At 35.8% G+C, this 20,403-nt stretch overlaps 1 non-coding gene across 1 annotated transcript; it reads left to right on the top strand.

Moving 5' to 3' along the window:
- The first annotated feature begins 10,001 nt into the window (after positions 1 to 10,001).
- Positions 10,002 to 10,133, top strand: LOC119826937. The gene has a single exon (XR_005287503.1). It is a non-coding gene; the product is annotated as a small nucleolar RNA SNORA33 (small nucleolar RNA).
- Positions 10,134 to 20,403: the final 10,270 nt, after the last annotated feature.

The following is a 20,403-nucleotide window of genomic DNA, read 5'->3' as shown; positions in this document are numbered from 1 at the left end:
GAGCTGCAGGTTTTGCATTTAATAAGATGAAGACTGTTACAATGAAAACCTAATTTGCAGAATATTGAAAGTAAATATTTAATGTAGCACACAATAAGTTTTTTAAAAAATTATAACTCCTTTTAATTAGTTTTATATTATATATAATTGGAAATCTACAGAAAATCTACTACAAATCCCATTTAAATGCACATTTACTCCCTCAGATTTTCTGTAAAGCTACATTTAATGCAATCATTTTGTGAATATTGCTTTCATGCAAAGCATTCTAGTAAAATATTCTTTTTTTAATCTTATATTTTGTATTTTATTGTCCTTTGAGAAAACTCCAGAATAATCAGTTTTGGAATTTAATTGATATAGTTTCATATTTCACTAAAACTTTAAAGGTTCTTTGAAGGAAAGTGTTTTCATGTTTAATTGTCAAAAATAAGAACAACCTCCTCTTGTCTAAAATAAGAATGAAAACTTCCTTTGAGAAATTCCACTCAGTCTAAAATAGGTTGGACATTTTTTTTCAATTTAATTTTTACTTTATAACAATGTGAGAAAAAAAATTAAAATTTTTATTTTAAAATGATATCCATTGCACTGGATATCAGTGCAATGCTATGTTTAATGCATTTGATGTTTTACCTCCTTCCCTCTACAAGGGTGAATGGACACAATATGCTAATCACGTTTATTTCAAGTGATTACTGTCATCCACCAAGGAAGCACTAAAAGGATTTAAAGGCTGCAAATCTTAAATTCAATCATGTCTGTATTATATTACAGAGTTTTAGTTATTTGCTCTCAAGTCTGAGAATAGTGTCTATAAATATGTAGAAACCACTTCTGTGTGGTTTGAACATCAAAATAACTACATTACAGAGGTGGATGAGAAAGCCCGGTGATTAAAACACATGCTGGCCAAGAGTAAGGTCTGGAGTTCAGACTCTCAGACATGAGAAACTCTGGGTTTGAGTTCCACTACAAGATTATTCACTGTTACTGCCATGGCTGAGATCGTTGTAGTTGGCTTGGATGATACATGTTTGGCTTTATCCTTTTCAACTCCTTCATTAACACCCAACTCCATTCTACTCTATTTGTCAGTATTAAAGTTATTCCAATCTCTTCAACAGTCCTTCACTTTTCTTTTCATTTCATTTCTCCTTTTTCTGTTTTTAGGAAAATCCATGCCAGACCTCTGTCCTGAAATGGAGAAATAACTGGCCTCTGACTGTTTATGTCTCCCAAGTTCTGAAACCATAGACACATGTGATTATAGCCTTCCTATCAGGAACGTGTTCAGTGTGACTCTGGGCTTAAAAAAATATTTTATTGACTTTTTTGAAAGAGTTATTGATAAAATTATTAAATATTAACTTAATTGGACGAAATATTTTGAATTCCATTTATTTTTTCCTTAAGATTCTGAAGATATTCCACCCTTTCTGGTCTTTTTTTAATCTGGTAAAACTGCTGTCAATATACTTTCTTATTTAATGTACAAAATCCTTTCTTTTTGTCCTCTATAAATGTTTCCTTATCAGTTAATAAGAGTTATATGCTCATATCAATATGATTGCTTATTTTTATGTAGCCATGCTTCTTAAAGAGAAAGTTCTCTCATTTCCTCTTAAATACATATATTTTCTGCATTATTATCATTCTCTTCTGCTAAGTGAAAGAATAAAAAAGTGAACAATACAAATGCAGATTCTACTTTTCAGGGTTTGTGCTAAAGAGGATGTAAAGAATGGTTTTGCTAAAAAGCGCAGTAATTTTAGGGAAAACTTACTTATGACAGTGATAGAATATTTGGACATTAAAAGTTTCAGTTATAATTGAGATTTAAAATAATCATTGCTGAAGTAATACCAGAGAACAACAAGGATAAATATGGAAATTATTGTTTGATATTTCACATTTACCATATTTAGCTTTATAGTATAATAGTAATATCAAAATTATAAATCAGTAGAAATGTAATGATTTTTCTCAGTAAAGATTTATGTATGTTTATTCACTTCAAAATAAACTTTAGTTTCATGCAATAATTGGATTGCAGGATAAAATACATGAATAATTAAATAAATTTAGAGTGCTTCATTTTCATACATGTATTTTTATTTTATTAATATACATAGTTTATAGTATCTAAATTATGTATAAATAAAAAATAAAAAATCCAGGGTTGAAATAGTAAATAGGAAATATAGACTGCATTTATTGGAATATGTGTTCCATATGAAATGATTTTAAAAAATAAGCTTCAATAAAACTTTACAAAATATTAGACAGAAATATTTCTCTACCTGCCTATCTAATGTTATTTAGATTTTTGATAGTTTTGGAAGATAATACAGTTACCTGTAAATAAAAGACTCTTTTTTTGATCAATCTGTGTTCATTCTCCTTGAGGATGCTTTCAGGCCAAGGGCGTAGCAAACTTCTAAGAGATTCAAAAGACATGGATGGATTGAAACATAGAACCACTTGTGACCTCAGAGGACAGACATTGTTGGAGTGAGCACAGTAGAGGCAGAAGCTTATAAGTTATAAATAACATTTAGATGATCGGAGTTTGTATAACCATATATCAACATGAGGGACGTAGAGGCAAAAGGATAAGATGTTCAAGGTCATTGTTAACTGTATTGTGTCCAAAGTTATCCTGGGCTACATGAAACCTTGTCTTCAAACCAGCAGCTGAAGCTTAGAGATCATTTAGAAGTCTATGACTGAGCAAAATTTAGGGCACCCACGTCAACACTTCAATCCTGAGAATAGCCAGCTTCTTAAGCCGGGAAAGGTATAAATGCAAGCTATTCGGTTCAATAAGAGAAAACCATTATTTAAAGGAAGGGCCGTTTCTGTACTAAATACAAGTCTTTTTGGCCACCAAAGGCAGTTCCCTCTCTCTGCCAGCCCTGGAGAAATAGCAGTAGTGTTCACCAAGGCTTTATTGCTTGGTTTCCAAGGCTAATATTGGCTCTCTAGAGTGCTCTCATGGCTGGAGCATATATTCAGCTGTGTTTATAGTGGTCCTCTGAAGCACTCAGAGTGTCCTCAGTGATTTTAAAGTGCTGTAAAGAGGCAGGCTTCCACAAATGCAGTCCAGCTGGTTATAGTAAGGGGCTACTTGGCTGATAACTTCTACTTCGGTATCACCAGACATTAGCCAATTCATGATAGTTTGAGAAGTTCATAGAGAGCATCCAAGAGGTGTATCCTATATAGAGTCAAAGAAATATGAATAAAGATTTGTCAATACTAATAGCATATAACAGGACTTCATAGCATTTTCATCAGAATGGTTCACTCCTCCCCTGATATCATGGGGAGAGGTGAGTCTTCTGATCTGTTTTAAGCATGCCAGTCCTATAGTTATCCAAAAGCCGGATGACTACCCTCTTCCTTTCTAGTCACTGTAGAATCAAGCAGAGCCCAGAGACAAGCTGCGTCTGTGCCAATGAAGTAATGATTGTCAATGAAATGAAAAGGGTTTGTATTCTAATGATACCAGTGATACCACAGAAAGGAAGAAGCCCAATGCAGGTTGTTCATACTCATGAACACCAATCATGGAACCATTATATATAGTTTGATGTGGGATTCCCTTTTGGGGAAGGGACTGCTCATTGTTCCTGGCTACCCAGCCACCAAATAATCACACAGAAATTGTATTATTTAAATCACTTCTTGGCCCATCATCTCTAGCTTCTTGTTGGCTAACTCTTAACATATTAATTTAGCTCATCTCCTTTAATCTGTGTATTGCCATGTGGCAGTGGCTTACTGGCAAAGTTTCGGCATGTCTGATTCTGGCAGCTCCTTGGCATCTCTCTCTCTCTCTGCCCTCCTTCTTCCAGCATACAGCCTAGCTTTTGCTGCCTAGTTCTGTTCTTCCCTGCCATAGGCTCAAAGCAGTTCTTATTCATTAACCAATAAAAGCAAAACATAGACATAAGGACCTCCCACAATTCTCATCTGTATGCTGTGAATATCATTGGTTAATAAAGGACTGCTTTGAGCCTTTAGCAGAGCAGGGCAGAAAGAGCTAGATGGGGAAAGCTAAATCAATGCTGGGAGAAAGGAGGCAGAGTCAGAGAGAAGCTATGTAGTTGCTGCCAGAGATAGACACCAGAACTTTGCTGTTAAGCCATTGCCACATGACAATACACAGATTAATAGAAATGGGTTAAATGAATATGTAAGAGTTAGATAATAAGAAGTTAGAGCTAATGGGCCAAGCGGTGTTCTAAATAATATAGTTTCTGTGAGATTATTTTGGTTCTGGGTGGCCGGGACAAATAAGTGGCCTCATCCACCAATAGTTATCACCAAATGATCATATTGCTAAAGGGAAAAATACATAGGAATGCAGTTTAGTATGTAAAAGTAGTTTCTAAGAATAATGAGTGAATAAAGCTTTTATAGTGTTCATTAAAATACAACTGAGCATTGGGTTTTCATTTGATTTTGAAACACACACATATACAAATACACACATATTTCATACTAATGATAGGGCTATTTATGTCTGCTTATTAAATCTTGCTTTTTCACATGCATGAGGACCAGAGAGACAGTCTCTGAACACAGGCAAAAAGTCACATTTTGTCTTCCAAATTAGGTTAAGATCATTTGCTAGTGAACTGGAATCGAAGCAAATTGGTGCAGGTCACAGTCTCAATGCTTATCTTTTTGTTCATATTTTGTCCATATATACATTGTAAAAATAGATAAATCATTTTACATAGTAGACATTTATAGATTAAATAGCATTTGGGGGATTTGTACATCATTTAGAGTTCAGATTTCCTCATATCTAGAAAAGAAATGGTCCTTCTAAGTCAGTTATAAAGTCAGTTTAAATCTATTTGTACCAAGTCTGAGTACGTAGGCCATCAGCCATTCATTCTTTTGTTTCACTCATGAAATATTGTAATTGGAGGCCTGAGATATGACAGAACTTCCAGATGCTCATTGAATGTACAAACATCAAGAGAAACAGGCTTTTACAACTCTTGCATTCTTATGTTTTTATATATTCTTTAGCACAATCACCTAGACTTTGTAACCTGTACTGTCTTTTTAAGCAGAATGTCTGTTAACTCCAGAAAATGTACATTTGGAATTATCATATACTAATTAATTTAATTTGCAAGCATGGAGGTTTTTCCAAATGTATAAGTATGCATGATGTAGGTTGTGCTTGGCTCTGTGAAGGGATTTTTTATATTCTAGAATTTAAGAAAACAAGTACCACTAAATGTATGTGTTACACACACACAAAATGTACTTATGATGTGAGTTCTTTAAATACAGACTTTGTAACAAATGAATTTTTATAAGGTACCACCAAATAGGCTAGCATAATTAAATGTCTCTTAATAATAATTTCTAAAGAGATGCACGTAATAAAAGCTCCATAGGCGGGTGAATGTAAGGAGAGCTACATAGTTGAATGAATGATTCAAAAGAATTCTCTAAGCCTCTGTAGAATTGTATTGCTCCTAGGAAGAATAAGAAAAACAAATCTTATAAAAAGTTGAATAGGCCCGAGGGAGCGTTAACTTGCATGGCCAGTTCTGACTGACCTTACCTGTTTTATATGCGGACACATTTTACTCTGCTGCAGATAAAAAGCTGAACAATATCTGCAGAGCATTGGAATAAGCACTTCACTGTGGCTATCATCCCAATCAACCAGGCCTTGCTCGCTGGTGTGTTTCATTTTTCCAGCTTAGATCAGGAGAGGAGGTTCAGTATTCATCGTATAAGTTCTCATAAGTCAGATATTTAATACTACCAAAATTCCATAACTGGAAAAAATAATTCATTTTTGATCCTAAGAATATTATTGAATACTTTCATTTATATATTCAAAATTATGAATAATGCTGATAATGACATATACATTTGTATATTGTGTGTAAATGATTTGTGCATTTATACATTTAAATTATTAGTGTGGTATCTGCACCATTTATATTTAGCATTATCAAAGACAAAAATGCTTCTAAATACTGTAATATGTTAGTATTTTATCATTCTGGAGGCCAGGAAAGACTCTAAAAATCAATGTCATTTAAACAAGAAAAGGATCAGTTTGGGTTTTCCTTTTTCTGTAAAGGTGAACAACAAAAGTACCAGGACTTTCAAGTGGAATCTGATAACTTTAAAGGCCAAATCCAGCTCATGATATGCTGCCAATTATGTTCCTTGTTAAATCTCTAATAGCCCTGAGTCAGATGAAACCTGAACTCAAGTTCCTCCTCTTATACATGCTACAATGACATTTTTGTTCCTTCCAATGTTTGAAATTTTAGTAGTAAGATAATAATCATCCATTACATAATTCATTCTTAAGAAAGATCTACACACATTCTTTTAATGTTTCCACATTATACAAGCTATGTAATATTAAGAGATACTCAAAGTGCTATAAAGATCCATAGAGGACCAGTTTTGTTCATTCCTGTTCTGTATTTTACTAGTTTAAAATTCTATTAATTATCTTGGTTGTAGAGTCTCCCTGTCTTCTCATTATGTTGACACATTTTTGCATAAAATTAAAATGATTTTCATCTTGCTGTATGGTATATGGTATGACAGACTTTTTTTATTATTAAATAAATGCATCACGTTTGCTCACCCGGAAAGGGAGCCTGCAGCAGTTCACAGTGGTAACTGCACCAATACTCAGTTGGTGAACCAGTGAGTTTCTCATCGGGGTTGCAAACAAGAGTGTGCTGAGAGGTTGCACACACTAAACAGAATGACTTTGAAGCAGCTGGCTCACTGAAAAGCCCACCTGAACTCAAGTAAGGACTCACAAAAGCTGCAAATCAGGAGTTCTCTGCACAGCTTGGAGGCACTTTAGCTGTCCTAGAAATCTTCTCTTCAGCTCACTGCTCAGTCTCTTTCAGCAACCATTTAAAATTCTTTTTTACACTGCTTAGAAGGGGCCTTTGAGAATATTTCAGGATTCTGCTCTCCTAGATATGTGACCTTTTGTTTACCTCCTAAGTCTCATGAGTTTACTGGAGGGAATGTTTCAGTTTGGGCATCGCATATAACACTTTTAAACTAGGAAAAACTTTATGTTAATATTGGAATTGATTCGGAATACAATGCACACTTCAGACTCCTTGTACTGTTTTCTTCTATACACTGTGAATAGTGTTATCTTCTATATGTTCTGACATAAGGCTAACTAATTCAGGTAAAGAATAGAAGACAATAATAATGACATAATTTTCAGTATCTTAAAATCTTAGTATTTTTGACTTCCTGTATTTAAATAAAATTTTCATCATTGTACTGACATACTATTTCACCTTTATTCCTGCCACTTCAGTATAGTAAAGGTTGTTGAGCATTTCCTATGTGTTAAGTTAATGGGCCATGAGTAACAGCAAGATAAGTAGATATTCCTATAGTAGATCAGAGGTCTGTAATCTGGTGATAGACATAAATTCAAACATAAATATTCTAATTCAACAGATACACTTTGGCAAAAAGTAGCAATAGAAAATTTTATAAAAATTTAAATAGGGATTTTGAATTTCTGAAACATCTGGGAATGTTGGAGGAGGCTGCTTGTTGGTTCCCAGCTCCCAGCTAGACCCAAAATAATCACACAGAAAATATGTTATTTAAATCAGTGCTTGGCAATTAGCTCTATCTTCTTATTGGCTAACTCCTTACATATTAATTTAACCAATTGCCATTAATCTGTGTATCGCCACGTGACAGCGGCTTACTGGCAAAGTTTCAGCATGTCTGACTCTTGTGGCAGCTCCATGGCATCTCTCTGACACTGCCCTTCTTTCTCCCCACGTTCAGTTTAGTTTTCCCCACCTATCTAAGTTCTGCCCTGCTATAGGTCCAAAGCAGTTTCTTTATTCATTAATGGTAATCACAGCATACAGAGGGGATTCCCACATCATGGGAAGATTTCACAAAGATGGTACAGTTGGAATTTCCTTATACGCCACAACCCCCATCATACATATATTTAAAGCAAGAAGACTTTCTGAGAATAATGGTAATAGTGATAACTTTTTAAATTAAATTTGTGCCATTTTAATGTTTTCTAGAGTTAAATGATGTGGAACAGAAGTTCTGATTCTGAGCAAAACATGCCATCAGCTAAGTCTACTTAAAGTGCCTCTCAAGATTTAGGCCACATAAGCTTGACACAGTTGCATTATCAGTAACAAAAATAATTGTTGTCAAGCAGTATTTAGAGGAAAAATTTCAAATGAAGATGGTCAGACCTATACATTTGATCTCCTTTGTTAATGGTAGCCCTTTGATATCTCATGGGATAAGTATCCTAAAATCTTTCTGATATAGTCAAATGACATAAATTAATTTGACCTCTAACTATAAGATGACATGCTTTGAATAGATTAATTTGCTGAGTAGATGTTATTCTGAATAGAAATAGGAGCTCCTATCTAATCAAGTCGTTCTGAAGGCATGTTCACCCAATATATGTTAGCTGACATAGTTAGGATTGCACTTGTAGTAAAACGGTGTCATTTAAAAAAAAACCAAATACTGATTTGAGGATACATTTTGATACTATTTGAAGCAACTTGTTTTATAAATAGATACTTGTATGTCTTTTCATTTAAAACTGAGGAACAATAGGTATAGAAATGTGGGGTACACAGATCTTTGTTGGCAGTCCAGTTTAATATGTACATGTATTCTGACATTACTGTCAATAGCAGCTTCTTACCTTCATCAATGTTCTACTGATGCAGATTAATTATATGAACAGTCCAGTTAAAACCTGTCTACTTAGGAGGATATTTTCAATTACTTTTTTCATTTGTCTGTAGGTCTTTTCTTTTACAGTATAAATGCTTTTAACAGAAAGCTTGTGAATTGGTAACAACATGAATAAACAGGTGTCTCAAATTCTTCCTGTTTGATTCCAGCTCCTTTGATGGATTTACTGGTAATGCTACAATTTCAGAACACTACTTAGAGCTAGAATGAAATGGTATAAAGGTGAAATGGGGAAGAGTTGTACAGAAAATGTTCAATGGCCAAAGAAAGGAGGGCAAGCAGGGTGAGGGAGTATGGAGAGGGATAAGTAACACTCAATATTTTTAAAAGTTTGTAGAAAACTTACTACTGTAGATTCTTAAAATATGTATACACACAGAGAGATAAAGAATTTAAATATCTACCCTGTAAGAAGGCAATGCATAATAATAAACAAGAAGTCCAGTGTCAGGAATGAAGTTACTGGCAAGTGAGGCCATATCAGCCCTTAAATAGTTCAAGCTCCTACCAATGTTATTTGTTATCCTCCAACCATAACTTGAGAGCAAGACTCTCCTACTGAAAACTCCACAGACTTGAGTCATAGAAACATGAAAAAATGTAAATTGAACATACCTATAAACCTCATCCCTATGGCTAGCTTTCACGGTGATGGGGGGTGTTATGCATGTTGCCAGAGGAAAAATATAATCACCATCTAGTGAAAGAACTACAAAGAAAGGCCAGGATACATTTGTCAACTGATACCATAGTGGCCCAGATGTTATCTTAATAAACAGAGCTACTTTTCTACTGCATTTAGTGACCCACCCCCATGTTGAAACCTATATCTGACCCCATAATAGGAGTTAAGATTCTGTGGTTGAAAGGTCATAGACCCTAGGGAAAACCTTAGTATGACTCTATTGAATGGCCATCAAATTAAACTGACTCGCGATGATTGATCATTATATCTATATATTAGGGCATTGGTCAATCCTCACCAGGAAAGCTTCTTTTAGAAGTAGACGGTGATTAATACAGAGATCTACAACTGATCAATATGCAAAGAAAAGGAGACTGTAGGATTCTCAGACCTAATAGAACCAACTGTATCACACCCCTTCATCCAAGCATCGATCGTGGGCAATAGATGACTAGAGGAAACACTGATTTCTGGACACAGTGGAATGTTTGCACATATAAATTCATTGCAATTAAGAAAGCATGCACAATTAATCTGCTTATCTCCATGTGCTTCTGCAGATACTTAGAAAAGGCGGGCAATAGTGATGCCATGTTACGAGCCTTAAGGACAGCTGAAGTCCTTAAGGTCCCTGAAAATGGCTACAGTATTAAAAAGAAAGAAAGAAAGCATGCATACGATCTGCACAGCTCAGCAACCCTTTCAAAAGAATTGTACCATAGAGAGTGGTGGTGGGCAGGAAACTGACCCCTTCTAAGAACCTAATTTGTAGACAATAGCATTTGGGAAAGAGAACTTGGATTTTTTTAAGGGTGTGGCACCTTAGAAATAAATCACCCTCGAGTGAAGCATGCATATTCAAGGGTATATAGGTACAGCATGCAATATTCTTGATAGTTTAAAAAAATAGAAAAGAAATCAAATTTGGCTGCATAGGGAAAAGGGAATGGGTCTGGAAATAGTGGATATAATTAAGATGCATAGTATGTACTTCTCAAAGCAGTCATAAAGAATGTTAAAAAATACTATGTGTTTTATTAAATATATTCCCCCTCTTGCAAATATTTAACTACCTAGTATAGTTAGAGGGCTTTGTTTTTTTGTTTTTGAAAATGGCCTATTTAAGAAAACAAACCTGTATGCATTGGAAAGATAGAAGGTCATTTCTAATGCTGGACAGATGGATGAAAAATTCCACAGTCTTGTTGCCAAGCACCTGGCAATATTTGAATGACAGCTGATGATTAGAATCGCAAAGAATTTGTATTATTATAGGTGACAGTGTGGCTAATTGAAGAGGTTGCTTATTACAGAATTGGTTAGTTTCTGTTTGGCCCCATCCAGGATCCAAGGGATGCAGAAAATGAATCCACAGCACAGGGTGTTAAAGGGAAGTGGGAGGAAGAGAGGAAGAAACCTCACTGAGGGTGTAACGACTCACAGTGGGTTTGAGATGTGTCATGCTGGCAAGATGCTCATAGCATAGTTTTAAAGTTGCAGAAGAAATAAGAGATAACGGCCCTTTAAGATAGATTTTTATGACATTTTCTAACTACTCTTGGCCGCAGCTTCTTTTAGGAACAAGGAAACCTGATGGATTTGTGCTTCATTATGATACGTATCACAGTTCCTAGATAAGAATATGCCAGGAGGCATTTTGGTGGAAAGTTTTAAGAAAACAACAGTGTAGACTTCAAGCATCAGTGTCTAAATTAGAATATTCGGAGAGTTCACATCTTTCAGAGGGGTTTGCCAAAGGCTTCCCAAGCTGTGCACCGAAGCTCTGCCTAGCCTTTGTGCTTTATTGAATCTATTAGAAGACAAACACAGCTCTCACTCACCAGACTTCTTGCTGACAACACCTGTCAGCCTGTCACTCCACTTCATAGAGAGATCCTGTAGGGCGTCACTTGACATAATTAGACAGCAAATGGGAAGAAACATATCCAAGATAATTATTCTCACAAAGGGAATGATCCAACTGTTTTTATCTGAAAATAAATCCAAGCAACTACTCAGGGGTTTAAGATTAGAATGGTTTTGCCATAAATGCTGAATTGTGGTGGTAGAAATCATGGTGAATTTTTAAATATTGGTAAGAAATTTAAAAAATGTTAGTATGGGAACAAATTTTACAAAAGTAATAATCTTATACAGAAAGTTAAGGAACACTAAGAAATAAGTATCTCCAAGAATGATGATATTCTAATAGTTTTTAAAAAACATTTCCTTAGTTGCTTTTCTTTAAATTGGAATCTATTTTATTTATTCAGCACAAAGAGATTTCAATAGTGATAGGTCATATTTTCATGATTCATAAATAAGAGTATAATTGCAAAAAGTGAGAATGCTTTTGTAGTTTGTTTGTATTTTTGGCTTCTCTAATCCCAGTCAAATCATTACATGAGAGATGATTGTCATGCCAAGACATATGTCTTCACACGTATACATGCAATAAACACAAGTATTTTATTTATCATATGATTCCTGTTTAGAAAACTATTGCATGTCTGCATCATAGACATATGAGAAGACACATTGAGATTTCTCAATTAAAATTGTGCCAAATATTGGAAAAATTTTAAATTTATCTCTGAAATAAAAAGGTAACTATGGACACCGAAAGTGAAAATGTATTGTTCATGAAATAGTCTTGAGACAAACGGCAGTGTGGCCTTTGGAATGATTTATCACGTTTTACTTTGTGAAATTATTTACTACTAGCAAAATATGCTTTGAGGAAGGATATTAACATTCAATAAAATTGAAATGAACATATTTCCTGGGATTTGCCTTAAGTAATTTTTCATATAATAGTAAAGTAATGAACTTCGAAAGTAACTATTATGAAAATAATATCAACCCTTTCCCATTAGACGAGCCTTCAATCGTAGGCTTTATGATAATACAACTATTGCCTATTTTTCTTACTAGTGGGCTTGGCAGTTATGCTTAACATTTGATAGGATATTGGCATAGCACACAGGCTACAGCTGTTTAGCTTCATGTTTTTCATTTCACAGAACAGAGATCTGAAGTATGTTCATATTTTTTTTCTTTCAACTTACTTCGATGACATTCAGTCAGAATGTCAGGTTATTGAATGAGGATTCAGTGAACATCAGATCACATATCATCGGATTCATGCTCAAACTGCCATTTAAAACAGTTCAGGGTAAAAAGTAGATCACATATAAGTCATGAAAAAAAAAACTGCAGAAAGCGTGGAAAGAAAGGATATTGTGCTTGTTTTCATTAATAAGGAAATTTTATGGTATCTTACTTTGGGAAACAAAACTTCGATTTCTTGTGATTCTCATACCTTTAGACACAGCTTCTTTTGTACCCTAAGGGATCTAGTTGGCTTGGTAATAATTTTGCTCCAGGAGGAAACACCAACTTCATTATGATTTTGTGTATACATATATGTGAGTGATGAGAGATTCCAGAAGCGACAAAAGCTGACAAAAAGGTTGAAAACCGCCTCAAAGAACTTCAGATAAATGTATATTTGTTAGGGATTAGTAATCAAATATATTTTGGCTAATATAATGGCATTAAATAGAACTTCAGTAATTAAATTTATTTTCTTAAATGTCATGGCTTTTTCTGAAGAACTTATATTCAGCAGAGCTGAAATTTATGAAGAGACCATCTGCCAGCTGATTTAAGGAAAACAACCACCTCTTGGCCTTTTAAGAAAGATGAACTGAAAGAAAACATAAGCATCTGTCAATGGTTTTATCAGCTCTGATTTCATTAAAATTTGAAAATAAGTTTCAGGTTTTTAATAAAATTCTGCCGACTATGTGCACTATACTAGCGTCTAGAACCAGAATTTAGACACTTCCTCCCAAAAGTAGCATAAGCTATGACCTCTGGGTTAAGAGTAACTACCCTTGTCATCATGAGATGAGCCTAATATCTCTCTCCATAAGCAATGGTTTCCAATGTTTTTAGTTGCAAAAGCTCTCCTCACTATTTAAAAGAATCAGATAAAATACTGTAAGTTACTTCTGAGTTTAAAAGAAAACAACAACAATAACAACAGCAGCAAACACTCATGAAGGTATTGGCATCTCTATATTGAACTGGATGCAACTAAGTTCAGCAACATTTCATGATCATCTACTTAAGGATGTACTTAACATGTACAGTAGATACAGCAGAGAGCAGTTTCATGAAACAAATGGAGAAGAAGGGACCTGGCATTTTGGAAGAGAGAAGACAGAATCAACCAATGAAAAGGTGTCTCTACTCTGAGTGTCTGTTAATGCAAGCAAGTTCAACTGAGAATCATTATGGGGTCTCTCATATATAGAGAAGAGTGATAAGAAGGTGCTGATCTATGGGTAGAGGAGAATGCCATTAGGAGTCATTGATTGCTGTGTTTCCTTATCAGGACAATAGTATTTGGTTTTCCCCTATGTCCACTGCTGATCTAGTCACAGGCTCTTGGTCAACAAAGCACAATTCAGCATGGGTTCCATCTCAAGGAGCAGGCCTTAAATACAATCACCTAGTGATTGTTTCCATTTAGATCAAAGAGTTTGTAGCTGGTTTGGTGCTTATGTTTCTGCTCTGGTAGCACATAGAGCAATTTCCAATACTGTAAATATTAGTCTATGTGGGTGAAGCCTCAAGGCAGACACTAGCTAGACTTCTCAGTGTTCAATGACATATGAATGTGTTGTCCTCAGAATCAGAGCATTACCAAGAGTTGGAGGAGAGCAACCTTGAGACTTGGCTGAGTGTCAGAGATTGCATTATTGGCATAGGAATTTTATTTGGAGGTAAAAGATGTGTAGTTGGGGCTTTTCACCCCATTATTTGTTAACTATACCTTATTTATTAACTGGGTCCTTTGTTTTCCTAATGTTTAGGTTTTTAAAAATTATTTATATATTTTAAACATTAGCTCTATAATTCATGTGTGTTTGGTAAATAATATCTTCCCTTTAAGTCGCCCGCTGCTCTCCTGCTCTCTCTGAATAATGGTGTCCTTTACCATCTTTGCAGTTTCATGAGGTTCCATTTATTAATTGTTGTTCTTAGTGCCTTTGCTGTAAGTGCCCTACTCATAAAGTCTTTTTGTGCCAGTGAGTTCAAGACTATTTCCTACTTTCTGTTCTATTACATTTGGGTTATCTGGCCTTAGGTTGAGGTCTTTGATACATTTCTAGTTGACTTTTGTGCTGGTTATAAAATGGATGTATTTGGATGCTTCTACATGCAGCCATTCAGTTTAACCAAGATCAGTGAATCACACAGCTTTCAACAGATATGCTTTCTATATAGTAGATTGGAACTAACACAAAAACCCAAACTGGAAAATATGTAGAGAGACTTTGGGACTCTCATTGCTGAATGTGATGTCCTTTTCAAGCCTTTATCATCGGAGCTCAGAAAGTTACGCAGAAGAGGAGGCAGAAAGATTGTCAGAACCATAGGGCATGCATGATACTAAGAAAACCGGGTCAGGAGATACAACAGTACTGGAGCTCACAGGAACTCACAAATAATGTAACAACATATACAAGGTCTTCACATGGTCAAGTCATATAGAGTCTCCAGCCCTGAGAGATAGAAGTGGGTAGAAGGTCCCATCCCCAAGCATCTATCTCCAACTGGCAAAGGAAAAAAAAAACATTTTCTACAATAGAGTCTCACTGAGTATATAAATTACACATAAAAATAGACATAAGATCAGTAGTTCTCAGCTGTGGGTCCTGACTCCTTTGGGGATGAAAGCCACTTTCACTGGATTGCCTAAGCCCCTTGGAAAATACAGATTGACAACACTAGCAAAATTAAAGCTACAAAGTAGCAATGAAAATAATTTTATGGCTTGGGGTTACCATAAGATAAAGAACTGTATTAAAGGGTCACAGCATTAGGAAGGTTGAGAACTGGTGCCTTAGAGGTCCCTTAAAAGGAACTAAATAGTATTTTTTTTTTTTTTTTAGATTTGTTGTCTCCTATTATTTTGGGGGTCATTTTTTAAAAAAATCTTACTAGTGCTTTATTTTTACATTACCCTTTCAAATTTTGTGCATCTAGTCAGTTTTCTGTGTGTTTCTGGTTCTTTTTACTTATTTATCATTTATTTTATTCTAGTTTGTTTGCTTTTTTATTTATCCTTTTGTTTTCTTTCTTTCTTTCTTTCTTTTTTTTTTTTTTTTTTTTTTTTTTGGTTTTTCGAGACAGGGTTTCTCAGTGGCTTTTGGAGCCTGTCCTGGAACTAGCTCTTGTAGACCAGGCTGGTCTCTCCTTTTGTTTTCTAAAGAGAGAGAGAGAAAGCATGGGTTTGGATGTATGGGTGTGGAGGGGTGTTCTGCATGGAAATGGGGGAAGTGACACCATGATCAGAATATACCTTATGAATTGTCAATAAAAAGTAAAATGCCTTAGTAAAATGCCTAGGTTTCCTTCAAGAGTGACACATGTTTAAGGAGTTACTGTTAATCAATGACTGCTGAGGAAAGAGCATTAATATTTTTTGTGTATGTGTCTGTTGGTAAGTTGTCTGTACCCAGAAGAGGGTCCCACACCCCCTCTGAGTATGGGCTGCAGTAACATGACTCAAACCAAAAAAGTAGGACATGAAGCTGGAAAGAAGATGGGGATGAGGGACTCTAGGAAGACTTGGACAGAGGTAAAGGTAAACAGATACTATCAAGTCATATTGTGAAATGCATAAAATTTCTGAAGAATAAATTAAAGTGATTTTTCAAAGAAAGTGCTGAAATACTGGGAAAAATAAATGAAAAATAAACCACATTGTGAAAATTAGTATTGAAAATACTTGTGCCCACCCAAATTCTTATTTTTTTTCTGACTTATACAATGCTATTTCTGGTCTCTGGCTTTCTAGGTTTGTCAGTTTTCTATCTTTATTCACTTTACACCAGTCTTTTTCCATTTGTTTACCTCTCACTTAGCTGTGTGATTCAACTCATACACCTCCCAGAGGTGCCTGCTTCATGCCTACTCAGATTGCTATCCAATTTCCACCTTCTGTTGCCATGATCTCCTGCCTGTATTGGAAAGAGGTCCTGCTTCCTTGCCTTTATACCTCATGAATGTACCTAGGTGTGGAAATTATACAGGAAACTCCCACAGGAAGATCTAGAAAACACCTAGCAAGTCATTGGATGGGTAGCCTCTTTAATGTGCAACACCACATTAATTTTCCTTGGTTCCAGGCGACCTTCTAACAGTTGAGCAAAAGCCAAGGCAAATGTCATAATTCTTCACAACCTGCCAGTTCTTCAGTTATAGGTGGTTTTGTTTAAGTTTGCTTCACGGCTTTGGTTTTTTACTCTCACAGTTTGAGAGAGGACAACAGAGGGGCAAATGATGTTCTGAGTAGAAACTCCCACTCACCTGAATAGAATCACTTCAGAGGCAGCCCGTCCATGTAAAGCTGAGATCTTTAGTCTTTCAAGTGTATGTTTACATGGTTTCATCTTTTGTGTTAGAAATCCAGAAGGTCAGATGCTTTTTCGCTTGTAGTAGGTGAGGTCAGGGTGAAGGGTAATTCCAACCAGACAGTCCTAGCATTGAAGCTGGATATCCCTTTCATTTTCCCTCCCTTTACTTCCTGACCTTGGTCATAGTCAGACATCCAATGTATTGTTGTATTGTTAGTTGTTTTGAATAGAAATGAATTAATTTGAATCATATGCCCTTCCCATGGACTGTAGACACTGCAACAGAAATGCATTTCAGTATATGTCTGTTTATGGACAAAGGAAGAGAGGAATTTTTTTACTTTTCCTAATAGGTAAATCTAGTTAACGAAAATCTGAATAAAAATGAGTTAAATTGAATCACATGCCCTTTCCCTGCTTTGTAGATTTTTCAACAGAAATGCATTTGAATATATGTATGTCTGCGTATAAAGAAAGATCAATAGGTGGGAGGGGAAAAAGAAAAAGAAAGGGAGGCTTTTCTTACTTTTCTTTATTTTCTTTATGGATTAATTTGCTTGACCAAAGTAATTATGCACTATGTGTCTTGTCTTCAGTTATACAACTGACTTGAATATAACTCTACTATCTCTCTCTCTCTCTCTCTCTCTCTCTCTCTCTCGATCTCAATCTCTATCTATCTGTCTGTCTGTCTTTCTATTTATCTACATATTTATATTACTATTGAAATTGATTACGCCAAAGAACATTGTCAGCAAACAGAGGAAAAAGAAACCACGGATGGTTGTAAAATGGCATTGCTTTTATTCATTAACACACAGGGCTTTAACCAGATTTTGCTTGGATTTTAGTGACCCTATGTGAACTAGAGGCCTGATGCTAGTGTAACTTTCAAACACATAGTTCATACATAGCTTTTTTTTATTTTGCAGAAGATCAATTGTCTATTATAAGGCAACACATCAATGGATGTGCTTCAGATCATAAATCACAATACACAATACTGTTTTATCTTTAAGAAAAATATAGATTAGACAATCTACTGATAGTCTTTTCCCTTGAATGACTACTTCGCTCATTCCCAGTTTTCTTTAGGTATCTTTATGTAAGATCGAGGCTCTGGCAACATGCAAGCAAGTGAACATTATATGGACTGAGAGGGTTATATTTAGAAATGTATATACAAATGCAATAACAATTAGCAGGAAAAAAGAGACCATACACTTGAAAGAAAGCCAGGATATATATATATGGAAGGGCTTGAAGGAGGTAAAGGGATAGAGAATTATTGTAAGAATATTGTAATCTCAATAAATAAAAAATAATAAGAGAGATAGACTACATACCATCTGATTATATTTGTTTTCAATTTCCAAGTCCCACAAAACCCACCTATAGTGCAATTTCTAATTGATCTTAATAATAAAACCCACAATCAGATATTAAGGGATGAAAACTTAGAGATGAAAGAAGCAGAGCAGTCAACCACTATCTCTTACCTCTATGGAAATTCAGACCAAATGGTATATCCTATTCCTACAAGTACTCAGACTAAATGTCATGAACTCCTGTCTCCTTCCACTTTCTATTTCTTTCTCTGCCCAGCCATATCCTTTCCTGACTCTATCTCCTTAGTGTTGGCATGAAAGATGTATGACTCCCAAGTACTGGGAATGAGCCACCACTGCCTGACTCTGTTTCTCTTTGAGACTGGATCCATCACGTGTAGTCCAGGATGGCCTTGAACTGACAGAGTTCTGTCTGCCTCTGCCTCCTGAGTGCTTGGATTAAAGGTGTGTGGCACCACTGCCTGACCTCTATGGCTAACTATTGTGGATAGCTCTACACTCTGATCTTCAGGCAAGCTTTCTTTGGTATAGCACAAGCAAAATATTGCCACACTCAACCCTCAATAGGAGGAAAGGAACAGAAATGTGATGATAATATTCAGGGAATTTGGGGCTGATAAGGCCCGTGTCTTACATTGAAGCAGACTGTTTCTAGGTACAGCCTGTGCAATCTCGCCGACCATCAACGTTGCTGCATGTTGTGTGAGTTTCAAGTGGAGCCAGGCAGAAACATCTGTTCAGCCCAGATAGGGAACCACCACCACCACCACCATCAACACAATGACTCAACCAGAGTCTAGCTTGGTGAACCAATGAATACCCAGTGTTTACATATAGGAGGGAATGTGTTGAGAGGTAGCTTAAAGGAGCGTGGGTAACACCAGGGTGGTTGCCTCACAAAATGCCTGCAACAGATGGATGAAAACTCCACAAAAACTGCATCCCCAGAGTTCCTTGAGTATCTTGTAAGCATCTAGGAGAAAAGGAATATTTCCTCTCCCCACAGCTGTTTATTGTTTGTGTAATCTTGGAGTGGACTCTTGTGAACCTTGTAATTTTCTGTAACCTCTCAAGCCTTATGAATTTCATTCACATCCTGAGTCTTGCTCCTCCCCACCCCCAATCTGGAGGGACTATGAAGGCGTAAGTCACAAACAATCCCACACCAGTTTGGAATTATGATTAATAGAATGGTTATTTATTTAAAGGGGAAAAACTTACAGATCACGGTCCCAGCCAACAGCCCTCTGCGAAATCAGGAAGGGAGCCTAGTCGCCCGAAGCAGAGCCAGAAGTCAGAGAGCCAGTGGAGGGAAGTGGCCGCATTTTTAAAGAGAGAGACCACGCCCCAATGGGCTGGTATCTCAGTGGCTATTGGCTGAAGGAGCGGAAGGAGCTCCCGCAACAGGACTATTCCTAAACAGCCCTAATAACATCCCTACTGAAGCCATACTTTATGTGCATATACTGTGCAATATGAGAGAAAACATCCAGCCCGAGTGGAGAACAGCATCCAATTTGAACACAATAGTTAAGCAAATACTGCTACACGTCCTTATATTCTGTAAATTAAACAACACAAGAGGATAGTTTAGTAAAATTCAGTGATACTTTTAATTGAAATAATATCTTTTTGATTGATTTTTGTTTTCTTTGGTTTGTTTTAGATTTGTTTATGACTGTTATTGTCGAATCTTGGTTGGAAAATAAGGTAATAGCAGAAATAAAATAAAAATTAACTCTGTTTGCTCTATTTATTTGATTAAGAATTTAGACAGCTGGAGAGATTACTCAGTAAGAAAGTAGTTACCATACTAATTATACAGATCAGAGTTTGGGTCCCTAGATCCCATGGAAAAGCTTGTAGGTGTGATGGGTAATCTTAAGACCGGGAGGGCAAAGATGGGTGATCCCCATTGCAAACTGCTTAGCTAGGACAGATGGATTAGTGATCTCTGGGTTCAGTGAGATATCAAAGCTTCACAAATAAAATGAAGAGCAATTGAGGAAGATATCGGACATCAGCTTTCATTTTCCACAAACAGGTACACACATGTATATATACACTGGCACACACAAGTAGACCCAAACATACTAAAATAGAAATATATACAAAGAAATACCACCACACATGCATA

This window comes from Arvicola amphibius, chromosome 11 (assembly GCF_903992535.2).
Source record: "Arvicola amphibius chromosome 11, mArvAmp1.2, whole genome shotgun sequence".
In the NCBI taxonomy this organism is placed as follows: Eukaryota; Metazoa; Chordata; class Mammalia; order Rodentia; family Cricetidae; genus Arvicola; species Arvicola amphibius.
The sequence above is the reverse complement of the archived record's forward strand: the minus strand, read 5'-3'. Positions and strand labels throughout refer to the sequence as shown.